The sequence below is a fragment of the Zonotrichia albicollis genome, chromosome 8 (assembly GCF_047830755.1).
Source record: "Zonotrichia albicollis isolate bZonAlb1 chromosome 8, bZonAlb1.hap1, whole genome shotgun sequence".
NCBI lineage: Eukaryota > Metazoa > Chordata > Aves > Passeriformes > Passerellidae > Zonotrichia > Zonotrichia albicollis.
In genome coordinates, this window is record NC_133826.1 from 34,667,415 (window position 1) to 34,672,508 (window position 5,094).

Consider the following 5,094-nt stretch of genomic DNA (forward strand, 5'->3'; position numbering starts at 1 on the left):
TCACGAGGTCCCACAAGGCCAAGTGCCAGGTGCTGCACCTGGCCTGGGACAATTCCTGAATCCATCCAGGCCAGAAAAGACATTCAGATCTGTCTGTTTGGTGCTGCCTCCCTGGCTGCTCCCAGCGCCTCCAGAAGCAGCACTGGCTGGCTCTTGGCCTGGCCCGTGCCCACCTCCAGCAGGGCTGGCCAGAGGGGAGCCCCCCCAGGCTGTGCCTCTGCCCCCCAGCCCCTGTGGGCAGAGTGGGGCTGCTGTGGGTGGGCTCCAGAGGGGAATGGCCTTGCAGCAGAAAGTGCTGGAGAGAGCCCAGGGACCTTTATGAAAATGAGCACAAATAAATTCATTGTGATTTACTGGACTCAGAGTAAAAGGGATGAAATTCAGGTTTGATATAGAAAATACTTCTTCCCTGTGAGGGTGGTGAAGTCCTGGCACAGGTTGCTCAGAGGAGCATAGTAAATAAAGTTTCAGAATTCTTCATTTCTGTCCCATTTGTATTCCATAAGTTCAGGTTTAGTTTTCAGAGGGCCACCTTCTCTGCTGCTTGTCATTTGTGTCCTTCTGTCTCTCGTGCCTTCTTTTGTCTGCTCTTTTTCCCTTCCAGGGTCTCTTTTTACCTGTGGCAGCTCCCAGCCAAAGACCCTCCCCTGACTTTTTTTTCCCTTCCCAATCCAGGTGCTAAAACAGCCCTGGATGAAATTATGGAGGCTGGCAGTGAAATGTATTTGTATTATCTTGCTCCACTTGTGTCTTGGCCCCTTCAGAATTTTGCCCTGAAGGGCAGGAACGTATTTTCCTTGCTGGCAGCTGGAATTGCAGCCCATGGCAGTGAGTGCCAGAGATGTCAGAGGGCAATTGCTGAGGCTGCCATGGCGCTGCTCCTGCCGTGCCAGCCAAGGGAGCTGTGCAGGGCAGGGTCAGGCTGCAGCAGCTGCAGACAGCAAAGGCGGCTTTGCTGCACATTCTGCGGCTGGAAAGCAGAGGGAAGAAGGAAAGGGAGTCCCTGACAGGATCCTGGAATGCTTGTGGCTGGAAGGAACCTGGCTATGGTTCCATCCAGGGTTAAGGTGCCATGAGGGAGAGGTGCCTCTGCCCCAGTAAAGGCACAAATGAGACCATAGGAGAACAAAACCAGACTTTTTTGGACATGGATTTTATTGAACAAGAAATGGGAGCTAGGGAGATAGAAGTACAAAAGAGGTCTTGGAGAGAGAGAGCTTCTTCTTATCTCTTCTTCCTTCTTTCTCTTCTTCTTTCTCTTCTTTCTTCTTCTTTAAAATATTCTTATTTTCGTTCTAATGAAGCTTATTCACTTGTTATGCTTACTTACTATGTCATTCTTATTTTCTTAATATTCTTATATTCATTACTACTTTTTCATCTTCTTATTCCTATTCCTCTTATTCTTACTAAATTTGCTACTACTATTTCTTCTTCATCTTCTTATTCCTACTCTTCTTATTCTTACTAAATTTGCTACTACTATTTCTTCTTCATCTTCTTATTCCTATTCTTCTTATTCTTACTAAATTTACTATTTCTTCTTCTTCTTTTTTTTTTTTTTTTTACTACTACCATTTCTTAAATGGAACTTTAACTTGTTTTGGAAGAATGGTACGAGTCAAAGTCCTGGCACTGGGTGAGCGTCTGGGTCTCTTTCCACCTCGATGACTCTGTGGATTCACTGCTGAGCGCTCTGGCACCAGTTGTGTCCCATGGGTGTTGTTTGGGGCTGGTCACAGCAGCGACTTTGGCTGTTGGGGAGATGATCGAGGGCAGCCGAGGCTGCGGGGCCGTGTCCAGGCCGAGGCCGCCCGTGTGGCTCCGTGGGGCCCCACGCGGGGAGCAGCCGCCATCGGCCGGCGCGGGCTGGGCAGGGCCACGGGCGCTACTCCTGCAGCTGCCGTGCCAGGCAGGGCCAGCAGAGCAGCGCCCGCAGCGCCCGCAGCGCCCGCCTCAGGCGGCCGGGCCGTTTGCTCGGGGCAGGCGGCTGCTGCCTGCGGGCCTGCGCTCCCGGCTGCGGAGCTGGGGCGCCGCGAGGGCTCTGTGGCCCTGCCTCGGGCCCCTGCTGGCCCACGGAGGCTTCGCTGTACAGGGAGGGAAACGAGCCATACAGGAACTCCGGTGCCTGCCTCTCAAACCAGACCTCCTGAGGGGCGGGCAGCTCATCTGCTGCAGGATCTGGCAGCCTTTGGGCCCTGCCTTCTGCTTCATACATCTCGAGGACGCTGATTTCATCCCAGTCGGCCTCGTCCTCCTCCTCCCACAGCAAGGGAGTGGGCCCGAAGCTGAAGACGCTTAGATGGTCACTGCAGTCCTGTGGGAGGTCTGTGATGGTGCTGTCCTCCTCCACGGAGTCTCGGAGATCTCTGAGCTCCGGTTCACTGCAGTCGTCCCAGCTAGAGAGGTCTTGGGAGCTGCTGAACTCTCCTTGGGATGGTTCTTGCTCGACCTCACCTTGGCGGTCTTCGGAAAGCTCAGTCTGGCTGCAGTATTCCCAGTCTGAGCTCCCGTCCTCATTCTCCTCCTCTGCCAGCAGCGACCCCTGCTCTGCCTCTTCCAGCTGCTCCCTGGGGGTTTGGGCTCCCAGTGGGCTGCGTGAGGGGCTGGGGGGGCAGCAGGGGCTGTCGGGAGCGGAGACTGGGCTCTGTGTCCCTGCTGATGGCACCTCTTCACTGCGGGCAGGAGAATGTGCCTGCTTTTCCCGGCTGCTCACGCTTCCTTCCCCTTGCTGGGTCAGCTCTGGGTCAGTCACCTGGTAGGGTTGTTGCTCTGCCCCATCTCCCCAGAGCACCCTCACAGCTGCTTCCTTTGCTGTCATTGCTGGTACCAGTGGGTAGAATTCACAGCTTCTCATGTCTTCGCTCAGATGAAGCTCTCGGGCCTCAACATCTCCCCACTTGTCAGCCATGTTGTGTTTCTTCACTTTGTGATGGGTCTCTCCTCCTCCTCAGTGTCAGGCTGTGGCCAGACTGAGGCACCCAGTGCCCCCACCAAGTGCCTGCTGAGGGCCTGGTCTTGACCCCAGCTGGACAGGGGGCTGGGTGACTGGAAGGAGTTGAGGTTTCTTGTTGTCTTCTTGCTGTACAGAGAGCTCCTGTAGCAGAGACAGAGACAGAGACAGATCCCGGGAGCTGCTTCCTTCGATGAGAGTGGCTCTCACGGGACTGGGCACCCCAGGGCTCCGCACCCCTTCCATACACCCTCAGCCACGGTGGAACCCTCTGATGTCACAATGGTCTCTGGGCACCACCATGTCCTGCATCATCAAGGGCCACACCCAGTGCCCCTTCAGCAGCTGAGCCCACTGGAAGCTGCATGGAGCCCAGGCCCTTCCTGCAGTCCCACAGTGCACCCACTGTGTCATGGTCCTACTTGACAGCCTGACCTGCACCCTGCAGAGCCCTGCCTTGGCAGAGTGGGCTGCTGTGGGCACGAGCCCTTGGCCAGATGGACGCAGCCAGGGACTTGTGGGCAGTGGCTCCGTGTGCAGGATCAGACTGGGCATGGGGAGTGTCTCTCTCAGGGCTCTGCCTTGGCCCTGGGGCTCTTTTGTGGCTTCCCCAATGACACAGGCAGTGCATCAATCAGCATGTTTGCAGGGGATGGGGGAGCTGAGTGGGGCAGGGGCACCATGGCAAGATTTGGGCATGCACAGGAACCTGGACAAGCTTGAGAAGTGGGAGACAGCCTCATCTGACAACCTCACGAGGTCCCACAAGGCCAAGTGCCAGGTGCTGCACCTGGCCTGGGACAATTCCTGAATCCATCCAGGCCAGAAGAGACGTTCAGATCTGTCTGTTTGGTGCTGCCTCCCTGGCTGCTCCCAGCGCCTCCAGAAGCAGCACTGGCTGGCTCTTGGCCTGGCCCGTGCCCACCTCCAGCAGGGCTGGCCAGAGGGGAGCCCCCCCAGGCTGTGCCTCTGCCCCCCAGCCCCTGTGGGCAGAGTGGGGCTGCTGTGGGTGGGCTCCAGAGGGGAATGGCCTTGCAGCAGAAAGTGCTGGAGAGAGCCCAGGGACCTTTATGAAAATGAGCACAAATAAATTCATTGTGATTTACCGGACTCAGAGTAGAAGGGATGAAATTCAGGTTTGATATAGAAAATACTTCTTCCCTGTGAGGGTGGTGAAGTCCTGGCACAGGTTGCTCAGAGGAGCATAGTAAATAAAGTTTCAGAATTCTTCATTTCTGTCCCATTTGTATTCCATAAGTTCAGGTTTAGTTTTCAGAGTGCCACCTTCTCTGCTGCTTGTCATTTGTGTCCTTCTGTCTCTCGTGCCTTCTTTTGTCTGCTCTTTTTCCCTTCCAGGGTCTCTTTTTACCTGTGGCAGCTCCCAGCCAAAGACCCTCCCCTGACTTTTTTTTCCCTTCCCAATCCAGGTGCTAAAACAGCCCTGGATGAAATTATGGAGGCTGGCAGTGAAATGTCTTTGTATTATCTTGCTCCACTTGTGTCTTGGCCCCTTCAGAATTTTGCCCTGAAGGGCAGGAACGTATTTTCCTTGCTGGCAGCTGGAATTGCAGCCCATGGCAGTGAGTGCCAGAGATGTCAGAGGGCAATTGCTGAGGCTGCCAGGGCGCTGCTCCTGCCGTGCCAGCCAAGGGAGCTGTGCAGGGCAGGGTCAGGCTGCAGCAGCTGCAGACAGCAAAGGCGGCTTTGCTGCACATTCTGCAGCTGGAAAGCAGAGGGAAGAAGGAAAGGGAGTCCCTGACGGAATCCTGGAATGCTTGTGGCTGGAAGGAACCTGGCTATGGTTCCATCCAGGGTTAAGGTGCCATGAGGGAGAGGTGCCTCTGCCCCAGTAAAGGCACAAATGAGACCATAGGAGAACAAAACCAGATTTTTTTGGACATGGATTTTATTGAACAAGAAATGGGAGCTAGGGAGATAGAAGTACAAAAGAGGTCTTGGAGAGAGAGAGCTTCTTCTTATCTCTTCTTCCTTCTTTCTCTTCTTCTTTCCCTTCTTTCTTCTTCTTTAAAATATTCTTATTTTCGTTCTAATGAAGCTTATTCACTTGTTATGCTTACTTACTATGTCATTCTTATTTTCTTAATATTCTTATATTCATTACTACTTCTTCATCTTCTTAT